Source organism: Carya illinoinensis, chromosome 9 (genome assembly GCF_018687715.1).
Source record: "Carya illinoinensis cultivar Pawnee chromosome 9, C.illinoinensisPawnee_v1, whole genome shotgun sequence".
Classification (NCBI taxonomy): domain Eukaryota; kingdom Viridiplantae; phylum Streptophyta; class Magnoliopsida; order Fagales; family Juglandaceae; genus Carya; species Carya illinoinensis.
Genome location: NC_056760.1, coordinates 20,625,001 through 20,637,716, shown reverse-complemented (window position 1 = coordinate 20,637,716; position 12,716 = coordinate 20,625,001). Strand labels below are relative to the sequence as shown.

The 12,716-nt window shown below is 37.2% G+C and overlaps 1 long non-coding RNA gene across 1 annotated transcript; it reads left to right on the top strand.

Annotated features, from left to right (window-relative positions):
• Positions 1 to 6,370: 6,370 nt before the first annotated feature.
• On the top strand, positions 6,371 to 7,486 carry LOC122275170. The gene is made up of 3 exons (XR_006228496.1): positions 6,371 to 6,575; positions 6,687 to 6,763; positions 7,190 to 7,486. It is a non-coding gene; the product is annotated as an uncharacterized LOC122275170 (long non-coding RNA).
• Positions 7,487 to 12,716: the final 5,230 nt, after the last annotated feature.

Genomic DNA, 12,716 nt, shown 5'->3' with positions numbered 1-12,716 from the left:
TGGTCATCACCGTTTTTATTAAACTCCATTACTGGAGTTTGAGCCCCCCAACGACCAGGTGAACAAATGATTTTTTAGAGTAAAATCAATAAAGTAAAACTATTGGAGATTAAAAGGTTGTCCGTGAACAAATGTAGACTAAAATTAATAAAATATTAAAAAGTAAAACCCATGAGTAGTCTTGACTCCCCCATGTGAATTTTGGTAGCTTTTTGAACAAATGTTCCCCAACCCTCTCTCATCTCTCTGTTTTGTGCAGTAACTCTTCTAGGGACAACCGTCCCTGCGTCCCCGCCATGGCCTCAGATGATGTGGCATACAGTTGATAATATTAGAAAAAAAGAAAACCAAAACAGAATACACGGAAGGAGGGAAAATCGATTTTGAGGAATTGTTTGTGGAAAGAAGCCAGAGAGGGAGATCTGAGCATTTTGGTCACCGTCGTTCATTCTGCGTATGGTAGCTGTCCCGTGGTTGCGGTCGCCATCCCAGCTTTCAGATCTCTAAGTCTCAGCTTTGTGGGTGAGAGAGTGGTTTGCTTTGATATATGCAGCCGCGGCATCATGAGAGAGAGTGGTTTGCTTCGTCATCACATTTTGCCATTTTCTATTTCATCTAGATCTTTGTAACTGTAATCATCATTTTTCTTTCAAAAATTCAAAATTTCACTCTCGGCATATTGCTCTCGCATTCTCACTTTGTGTTTCAGACGAAAATAAAGCTGTTAAAGAGGTCATCTCTGGCCTAGGAAGAAAGAAGTATCAATTTTGTAAAGTAGGTAACAGTAGTTTTCATGATTCAATGCATTATTTATCGAATTAATTAAAAGCATTTACTATTTGATGAAGAAAGGAAAGCACTTTATACTGATCCAAAAGGTGGGGGGGTTGATTTCGACTGTGAAAGATGGAATGGGTGAAGTATTAGTTCTGGAATTGTAAAGGAAATGGGGAAAAGAAGGAAAGGCAGGTGGGGAAACGAGAAAGTAGGAAACGACGTCGTTTTTTTTTTCCACATGGATGCGAGGTCGTGACGGGGATGCAACCTGGTTGTACATAGCTTTTTTCTTTGTGCAGTGCCATTTTTGGAGTTTGGAAGCTTTTTGAAAACAATTGTTCTGCACACTATTTCTGAGTTTCTGCGTCTTTGTGCAGTGTCCATTCTCTCTATTTTTCTCAATCTCTCCCAGCGTAGGAGCCACGTCCGATGCACTATTTGAAAATTTCAAGTTAAAGTCCCAGCCCAAGCTCCGATCAGTGTTCCGATCAGCATTCCGAACTTCGACCTTTGATCGGAGTTGAACTCCGACCTCCGTTCGGAATCAGAGTTGGAGCTCAATTTTGCTTCCGACTCCAGTCGGAGTCGAAGGTCGGAAGGCACTCCTCCAACTCTGTCGGAGTTGGAGCCCAGGCCTAGCTGCAACCGAAATCTAGACTGTGAAATTATACTACATTCTTAATTGAAAGGTCTTTAATTCTCTACAAAATTAGAGAATAGGTATAGAGTTGCAATTGAAATTAGACTACAATACTAATTTCAATCTTTGTATATCGCTTGTATTGACCGCATTTAGTACTCTACCTCTACTGAAACACTGTCAATTTAATTGTAAGTTGAGCAGAAAACCATGAATCTCATAGATAGTATTGGAAAATCATGTCATGGATGAGTGGACTGTAGCTGGCCGTTTGAAGTTTTGGCCATCGGTGGAACTTCCACTAATCTATATATCCATATATATATAATTATTTGGGTGTTAGATTAGTGGAAGAAATAAATTATCTACGAAATACATATTCATGTCTTACTTTAAAATTATCGAGATTAAAGCAACGAGCCTTACTCTATGATTGAGGATATGTGTTTGAAAATCTTGACGTAACTTACAAAGTGGGATATTGCAAATTACAAATTCAATTATCACCAACAAATTTCCATATGTAGTTATCTTCACAGCTAGGAAAACATTGTACCGAGGTGATGATAATGAATTCTCCCATGAGTCGGAGTGAACGACTGAGAATAAGTTTATTTTTTGAGTCCTTTTCCTTTTCTTTTCATGAAAATTGGCTGATTCACTGCATGTATGTTTGATTCCCTGCATCTTAATAATGAATTATTAAATAATTATGCATTTTATAATTTGATAAAATGATCTGCAGAATATTATGAAAACAGTTTCTCAAAGGTGAGATAGTGATGAAAAGAGAGATGACTGTTTAGTATTGATTATAAAGCTTTTGATATATATCCTGGACATATAGCTTTGGTTGTCTTATTATTGCTCTCTTGATGTCACGCTTTGTTCATTAAATTTTCCGTGCATGAGTGATGACTTAAGTTTTATACAGCTTTCCATCAAAAGTATGTAATGCAAGTTATGGTATCTCTGTTTTATACAGCTTTCCATGAAATGTTAGTCAACAGTGTGTAAATGTGAACCGTGTACTCTAAATCCCTATGAAATGCATTGCATGGAGTACTGCTTGCCTTGATTGGCTATATATATAGGCATGCTATGAGCATTCTTTGAGTATATAGATCTGTAAGACTTTTGACCTTATGAACACTTACAAAAAATATAGCGACTTGAGTGTTATGAACATTCACTACACTTTCTGCCCAGTAAAATGGTAATGGCAGTAAAAACATTCAATGTCTTCGTGAGTTGAATACTGGGGCTAGCATAGAACAAGAAGCTTGTGATTAACTCGCCGTTATGTTTCAACTATTGTGCTGGAAAGCTATACAAACTTTCCCTGGTCTACTGTTATATAAAACCCATGGTAATCACTATGGTGGTAATGCTGTCTTTGAGTTATTATGAATTTAAGAAGACCTCACACTTCATTTATGTATTTAAAGGCTTTCCATCTTCTGTTATTCAAACAATATACTAACTCACATTGGTTGTACTAACATTGTAGACCTATTGACACATAAGGTTCAAATGGACATGAGCTGGATGCACGTGCCAAACAGGTTTACGTCACCTGAATATAGTGAAGGAATTAATAAACTCCTCACTATGGCAAAAGCCCATGCACCTAGAAGTAGTACCTTCAGGTGTCTATGTTGGAGATGCCGTAATAACATTTTCCTACCAATTAATGAGGTCGAAGATCATCTCTTCATGATAGGTATCAATCCAAGTTATACACGTTGGATATTTCATGGGGAGGGTGAAACATTGAGTGTGAACTCATCGGACAGTGATAACCAATCAGCTAATGAAAGTCATGATTATTTTGTTGATGATATGGATGAGATGATAGAGGACACACGGGCTACAACATTCATGGATCATGCATTTGGGGAACAAGAACACGATACTAGTGCCCCGCCAAACGTGAGTCACGGGCAATCGAAAACATTTAATCAATTGTGGGAGGATGCAAGACGTCCACTTTATCCAAATTGCGAGAAGTTCTCGAAGCTCTCATTTATAGTCAAGCTCCTGCATATAAAATCTATTGGTGGGTGAACTATCAATTAAGTCATTTAATATGGTTTTACAATTGTTAAGGGCAGCGTTTCCAGATATTGAAATACCTAACTCATACCATGAGGCCCGACAGATAGAGCGTGGTTTGGGGTTTAGTTATGTGAAGATACATGCCTGCCCAGATGACTGCATGCTATTTTGGAAGGACGATTCTGACAAAGAAGCTTGTTCTAAATGTAATGAGTCAAGGTGGGTGTCAATTGATGGGAAAAAGGGGAAGATTCCCCAAAAGGTTTTGCGCTACGTTCCTTTGATCCCGAGGTTACAAAGGCTATTTATGTCAAAGAATATAGCAAAGTCTATGAAATGGCATAGAGAACAAAGAGTTGATGACCAGCGAACTTTAAGACATCCTACTGATTCTAAGATGTGGAGACAATTTGACAAAGACTACAATTGGTTTGCAAAAGATGCTCGCAATGTCAGACTGGGGCTAGCCAGTGATGGGTTCAACCCGTACAATAATTTAGCTAAACCTTATAGCATTTGGCCAGTGCTACTCGTGCCATACAACTTGCCCCCTTGGTTATGCATGAAAGATCCATACTTATTGCTATCCTTGCTCATTCTTGGACCAAAAGCACCAGGAAACGACATCGATGTTTATTTACAACCTTTACTCAATGATCTAAAAAAGTTATGGGATGACAGTGTCGATACCTACAATGCATCAACTAAAGGACAGTTTCAGTTACATGCTGCACTATTGTGGACTATTAACGATTTTCCTGCATATGCCAATCTTTCAGGGTGGAGCACAAAGGGAAAGTTGGCTTGCCCATTATGCAACGAGTATATTGATTCGATGTGGTTGAAATATGGGAAGAAATATTGTTACATGGGCCATCGTGTCATACTTGGAGAAAGAAAAAGGGTGCATTCAATGGAAGTGAGGATCATCGGTTGCCTCCTCCAGAGCTCTTGGGACATGAATTACTCCACCAACTAGAGCAAGTTGGTAATGTCGAGTTTGGAAAATGTTCGAGAAAGAGAAAACGAAGACCAGATGAGTTGAATTGGACTAAACAAAGTATTTTCTTCCAATTACCTTACTGGCCGACGTTGCCTTTACGACATAATCTCGATGTCATGCACATTGAAAAAAACATATGTGAGAATGTCTTAGGGATGTTGTTGGATATTGAAGGAAAAACTAAAGACACTGTTAATGCACGTAAGGACTTGATGGAGCTTGGTTTAAGGAAGGAATTACATCTAAAATCTTCACCTAGTGGGTACTCCATGTTGCTTGGGTCATACACGCTGGACAAACATCAAAGGAGACGTTTTTGTGAATGGCTTGTAGCTATTAAATTTTCAGATGGTTTTGCCTCAAACATTTCTAGATGTGCTTCAGTTGATGATGGGAAGCTAACAGGAATGAAAATTCATGACTGTCACGTGTTCACGCAAATATTACTTCCAGTTGCAATTGGTGGGTTTTTCCGACCTGATATACGACTTGCATTGACCGAGTTTAGTTCCTTCTTCAAGGCTTTGTGCTCACGGACATTGACTTTGGATGTATTGAATCAACTACATTCCGACATTCCAATAATCCTTTGCAAGCTTGAGATGATTTTTCCACCTGCCTTCTTTGATATAATGGTACACCTCGCTATTCATTTACCCCGTGAGGCTTTCCTTGCTGGCCTAGTTCAATATAGGTCGATGTATCCTTTTAAACGATATTTAGGAAAATTCAAACTCTATGTCAGAAACAAGGCTCATCCGGAAGGCTCAATTGCTGAAGCCTATGTTCATGTTGAATGCTTAACCGTCTGTTCCTTGTATATCCATGATATTGAGACCATATATAATCGGGAGGAACGAAACAAGGATATAGATAAGGACACAGAATCTAGTCTAATATCTGTTTTTTCACAAAAGATATGTGTGTGCGGCTCCCCTACCTCAAAAAGATTGGATCAAAGTCTACATGCCAAAGCAAGGTGGTACGTGCTAAATAATTGTGTGGAGATTAGACACTACCGAGAGTAAGTATTTCTAGCTGGTTCCATTATATTCTGAATTATAGATATCATTGAACCTAAACATTTATTGAGAACTATCTAATGTTTACTATCTATGGTTTTCTAGTGAGCACTATAACAAGCTTAAAGAAATTTGTCCAGAAATAGTAGACCGTTGCCATCAAAGTGAATTTCCATCTTGATTTCGCACACGAGTACGTTCCGTTTGCTGTTTTATATGTGCATTAGTTCTATGAAATGTTACATTAGTTTACCTGTGTAATTCTAAACTTTTCAAGTTCCATTATTAACAGATTCAAGAGTTGGTTTAGAAAATCCTAATGACGTATCTGATGACATATATGCACTAGCTTGTGGACCAGACCCATGGGTCCAATCATTTTCTGCTTGCATCATGAATGGCACCAGATTTCACACAGTGTCCCGTGGTCAACATCGCCGAACTCAAAATAGTGGGGTGGTTGTAAAAGGGGAACACCAATCAAAAGCTGTCAATTTTTATGGAGTATTACATGATATTTTGCAATTACGATACATGGGTTGGTGTCATGTATATTTGTTTAAATGTGAGTGGTTTGATGTTGGTGATGCAAAGAGAGGAATACATGTTGGTGACCATGTAACTAGTGTCAACACTTCTCGAAAATGGTATAAGGTTGAGCCATTTGCCCTTGCCTGTCAGGCAGCCCAAGTGTTTTACCTTCAAGACAATAGTAAACGTGGCAATTGGGCTGTTGTGCAAAGGGTGACAAGTAGAAATATGTACGATGTTCCAACGACACCCTTGGAAACTGAAGATGACGATTATGAGCAGAATCTGAATTTTGAGGCTTTTCAAGAAAATGAACCATTGTACATGGTTGCAGAACCTGAAAACGGAAGTGATGGCATTAGTTCTCCCTTGCATAGGACTAATGTAGAACCAATCGACGTTGCTGCTGATACAATTTTCCAACAGGGCATATCCCTTCCCGATGATGAAGATTTCATTGATGACGAGTTAAATGAAAATGATGATTACCAAAGTGGTAGTAGTGAAGATCTTGTGACAGATAGTGGGAATTCATCTGAAAATGGTACAGCTTGTTTACTATTTATTACATTAAGCAAAACATTCACTTACATGCCATATACTCTTCTATTGTTGAATAATACTGATGACCAACATTTTTCCATGCATATTCTAGCTGACGTGAGGCTACCCGTCATGTAGAAGGACTACTGAGGCTACCTGTGAGGTTCGAATAGCTACTGAATGGTACAGGTATGTGTCGTAGCATTGCCATTTGAGATGTTTTTTACTTGACCATCTCAAAGTGTAAACATTATAGTATTTGCAATTATCTAAAAAGTTGAGAATAATTTACCTTCTTATTTGCTGGCTTGAATTCTCTAACGTGGAAGGACACAGTTGATGGCTCATTTACATCCAAAGTCATACTTATTTTGAGAATCTGAATTTTTCTTCCATGTTGTTGGATTTCTCATATTGCACTTACTTGTTGCACTTTTTATTGCATATCATTGGTGGGTTTTACTATGGCCATCCTATTGATCAAAGTATACAACAAGGTTATTGCAATCTGAAGTGTAATGGCCATGAAAATTTATTGCATCAATTTTACACGATTTTGCAAGATGCTCTATACTCTTCTGATGATGTGTCTTGGCATATCATGTGTTGCAGGAGAGATGATGGATATTAAATCGAGCAAAGACCAACAATGCAGAGTATTCAAACCTCATTATTATGGGACTGCAATCCGATGGGTGATTTAAATCTAAAATGATGTGGATGCTATTAGAAAAGGACCACATTCATGAATTTGTTGTAAACTAAATGCACTAGGTTTTGTAGACATGCAGGCTGGTCCAAAAAATACCTTTTGGATGTAGTTGTTTTCTGGAAATGTTTTAGTAGTTGTTGGACAGATATTGGACATATTATGTACAATGTTATGTGAAATTATTGGCAAGATTCTAATTTTATGGCCAATGGTTTTTCAATATAAATGATTATTATGCCTACTTGTAAAATGAAAACAAGTTTGCGGCAGGGAGGTTGTATTTTGTGCATCCACTACAAGGAAGATTTTATAGTTGCATGCAATAAATGCATGCATTTTGGAGGATTACATTTTGGACCTAAAACATTGCAATCATATATATATTTTCTGGATATGAAGAATTTATTCATATTAATGCCTTTGATGGAATGTGATTACCAAAGTGGCAGTTGACTAGTAAAAACTGCCCAACAAATACGAATAATGACATGAATAAAAGCACCTCTTTAAAAGGAAATGGTATACGTCCGTTTTGTATATAGACACACTTAATGGGATAAAATTCCACTAAAAAAAACTGACGCACAAGCATTATATATATAGAAAGTTATTGGAAAAGTGGGGGGTGAATGTTGTCTACATATCCTTCAAATCTGGTTAACTTCCTATCCACAATGTCAAAGCTAACTTAACATGTGTATTACAACAAGCATTCAAGTGGTTGCCAGCCATGCACTAAGATGGCCTTCTTAGACTAGCAATTATACAATTTGTACAAGTGACCATGATGCTGTCAAGTATTGGAGTTAGCTACGATACACCATGCTGCCGTCATTGACCATGCTTTCTGACATAGAACCAGGAACTCATTCCTACACGGGAGACAATTCAAGTTAGGCGGGAACTTTGAAATTCTCATAAGCAAGTTCCTTCATTAGGTGACTACCGAGGTTCCTTGGTTATTGGTGAACGTAAGGTGGTCTCTTTCTGCTGCACAGTGCACACGTCTTGCTTCTCCAAAGGAAACTACCTATGAGGCTGGTTTAAATCTCAAGTTCCACCATTCTCTGGACACAACCTTAGTAAATGTCCACCAATGAAACACATACGTGAAGGTAAAAGTTTTAATGAAAGAAAATTTATAGGAAACTTACCCATAGGTCCTGTCCCTTTTTCCCTGCTATAATTGACTGGTGCAAAACTGCAAGTGCACAGTATCGTAGTTTTATAGTAAAGTAATAAGAAAAGTATCGTCCTCAGGGATTGGTACCTTACGTTTGCCAAATACAAAAATTATACTAAACTTGATTTTATCTAGAGGAATCACTAAGATTTTTGTAGTTGCAATTTAAACTAAAATCGACTCACAGAGAAATATGCAAAGGAATTAAAACTGACGTTCGAAGATCAACTTAATGGGGAAAAAACTTCTAGGAAATCGATTTCACCTAATTCTTCACTATGCTTTTCTCATCTAGCTAACTTAATTTAATTCTCTTTTATCTATTAGCAAATCTCTAAATCATCCAAAAGCCTCTTTCAATAGTCAATTGGAAATGACTCTTGTTTATCAATTCACACAAGAATATGCAAATTTAATAAAGCAAGAAAGCAATAAAAACAATGATTTAATTACTACATAGGTTCATACAAGTCTTTCGATCTCTATACTTACCTATATTGAAATATTCAAGATCTACCCTATGATTCCCTCTTTTGATAGCAAATCACAAGATTAAAAAATCATCTAATCAATGACCAGTTAATTAGAAGCAATAAACTCAGAATAAATCAGATAAATAAAGAGAGAATTGCATTAAATTAGCGTAGACAATCAAGCATAGCTCGGAAATAGGTTACATCGTTTTCCTAGAATGAAGAAAAATTAGCTCATGCTAGAAATTGAATTCAACATAAACGAATTCACCATAATTGTTCTGAAAAGATTGGAAGAAAATAAACACTGAAAAATCCTCCTTGCAGCCGCAACTCGTCTTCAAAAGCTCAAGGGAACGATTCAATGCTTTTCTCCTGTCCGTTCTCGTGTATGATTCCAACGTACATGCAATAATTGAAATTCCCTCTCTAAAACAGATGATTTGAATCCCTCTAGCTATGTTTTTCTCTCCCAAAAAGTGTTCTCCAGTCAAAAGTCGCGGCCCTAGAGTGAAATATTCCTTTTATATGGTGTGAAGGCGGAAAACCTTAAATTTGTCAAAAAACGATGTTTGCTCGAGCGGGGTGTCGAGCGCACATCGAGCGTTCGACTCTGCCTGATTTCGCTCGAGCATCCTATCGAGCGCATGTCGAGCGTTCGACTTTGCCTGATTTCGCTCGAGCGGCCAATGTCTCTGCTCGAGCGATCTTTGTTTTTTAGTAACTCGCTCGAGCTCCCTGTCGAGCGGCAGTCGAGCGTTTGAATCTGCCTGAATTCGCTAGAGCGGCCAAAAGCATCCGCTCGAGCGAACTTGTAAAATCTGCAATATGAAATTTTGCAAGTCATCAAATACCCCCAAACTTACAACTTTGTTTGTCCTCAAACAAAAAGAAAAGCAAATGATAGTTTAGGCAATATCGACTCGACCCGAAAGAGAAGTATCATCACTCACCAAGCTTTTATGAATTTAGATTTCACTTCTAGTATCCTACTCTTTTAACATCAAAGATGACAGGAAAATCAATCAAAAATTTTGCAATTTGTCAAGCAAGAGTTAGGCGTTTACTTCAACCTAAAGTTAAGACCTTGAGTGTGTGTGTGATATAGTCAATTTAACCTCAAACCACCTGCAAACTCAGATAAAATTAGAACAACCAAAATCAGAAGAATTCTCTTAAAACTTAACCCCATAAGTCCAATTTTCAAAAATCATCTCCACTAATGTAGTCAACACCAAAATCAGAGATCAAAAGGTCTTTAATAAGGTTGTAATGATAGGCCACAGGGTGAGGGTTAAGAAAGAACTGGATATGGGAAATCAAATCAAACTGGGAAAATACTTAGTGAAAAGAACATTAAAAGAGAAACCCACATGATTCTCTTCATAGTTCTTTCGTGGCAATATGCTCATACTTGTGACATTATTATTGCTGTAATCACTGATGTAATAACAACAATTCTCTTAACAAAATCTGAGGTTATTCACACTCCGTTTAGCGACTTCTTTTTCTTTTTCTTTCTCTTTTCTTCTTCTTTTTTTTTTTTTGTTTTTTTAGTCACTTCCTTTCTTCTTCTTTTTCTTCTTCTTCTTTGATCAAACAAAGCAAACATAATACGGTTCATCATGAAACCAATTTTTCTCTTTTAAATGTAACTCTCCACCAAAATATTTTCTCAAACTATCAAAGGTAGATTCATTGTTTTTCAGGCTTAGAGCTGGCATGGTTTATGTAATTCAAAGAATAAATAAAGGCTTATGAAGGCTCAAGGGGGTTGACTATGGAAACACACCATGTAATGATGGCATGACATTTAGGACGGCTGGGAAAGCTTTTTGGTTATGCCAAAGAAATGCCTAGATCATTTCTCTAATATTTGGTCTCAACTAGGATTTCGCCTCAAGGACCCATTAATGGATTCTAGAGCAAAGCAAAATCGAACCTCCCTCTTTCAATTAATTCAACTTCTTCTCTTCATAAGCAAAATGGAATAAGAGAAAAACGACTATGTGCTCAATTGTGTTCAAGGTCAAAGATTTAAACCAAAGTACCCACAAAACTTCACTTGACATAAAAGAAATTTTTGAAAATTTTTCTCAAAACCATCTTCAATCACAAATTTCAGAGTCATAGAGAATTCAATCTTACTCCAATGCATGCTTAGTAAGAGAATCAAACAACCCATAAACAACTCAAGACTTAGAAAACAAGAAGATCAAATGATTATAGGAGTTTACACCCCCAAACTTAAAATAAACAATGTTTCATTGTAATGCAAAAGTAAAAAGGATTGAAGAAATAAAGGAACTTCCCTAGTTCATGGTGAATCTTCCGCGGATTAGAATTTTTTAGCTCTTTATTCATGCTAAATAAACCTGTATCAAAAACCAATTTATTAAAACTTAAATAAATAAAAATAATAAAATAAATGAAAGAATGAAAGATAGATCTATGGGTTGCCTCCCATAAGCGCTTGTTTTAAAGTCTACAGCCAGACTTTTCAATCATCATCAATTAGGATCTCCAAGAGGAATAAATGCATAGTTCCTCTTCATTTGCTCTCCATAGTAGTGCTTCAATCTCTGACTATTAACTCTGAAAATATTCCCAATCTTGTCCTTCAAATCTACTGCTCCAAAAGAGAAAACTTCATGAATTGTATAAGGACCCGTCCATCTTGATTTAAACTTTCCTGGAAAGAGTTTGAGTCATGAATTGAAGAGTAAAACTTGTTGTCCTGGAGCAAACTCTCGCCTAAGAATCTGTTTGTCATGCCACTTCTTCGTCTTTTCTTTATAGATCTTTGCATTTTCATATGCATCATTCCGGAACTCTTCCATCTCATTCAATTGAAGAAGTCGCTTTTCACCTGCTGCCTTCAAATCAAAATTAAACTTTTTTACAGCTCAATAAGCTCTATGCTCCAACTCTACAGGAAGATGACATGCCTTTCCAAACACTAATCGGTATGGAGACATCCTGATAGGTGTTTTAAAGGCTGTACGGTATGCCCACAAAGCATCATCAAGCTTCTTCGCCCAATCCTTTCTATTGATTTTGACCGTCTTCTCAAGGATGTTCTTGATCTCTCTATTTGAAATTTCAGCTTGACCATTAGTTTGAGGATGGTAAGCAAGTGCTATCTTGTGCTTCACACCATATTTAGACAGAAGATTCTCAAACAATTTGTTGCAAAAGTGAGTCCCTTCATCACTAATAATAGCTCGTGGAGTGCCAAATCTTGTGAATATGTTCTTGTGCAGAAATTTGAGCACTACCTTTGCATCATTTGTTATTGTAGCAATTGCTTTCACCCATTTTGACACATAGTCAACTGCTAATAAGATATAAGCAAAACCAAAAGAAGGAGGAAAAGGCCCCATAAAATCTATTCCCCAAATATCAAACAACTCAACTTCTAAGATACATTTCAGTGGTAACTCATGACGCCTTGAAATATTTCCCATACGTTAGCACCGGTTACAAGTTTTCACCAAAGTGTAAGTATCACGAAAAATAAAAGGCCAATAGAACCCACTTTGAAGTACCTTAGCTGCTGTACGGGTGGCTCCAAAGTGTCCTCCATATGATGATGAATGGCAATGATGGAGGATGTCTTGCATCTCTTCTTCTAGCACACATCTTCTAATGATTTGATCAGGGCATCTTTTGAACAACAAAGACTCATCCCAAAGATAATAATTCACATCATGCAAAAATTTCTTACGTTGATGGTAAGTAAGATCAGGTGGTAAAACTTTACAAGCTAGATAG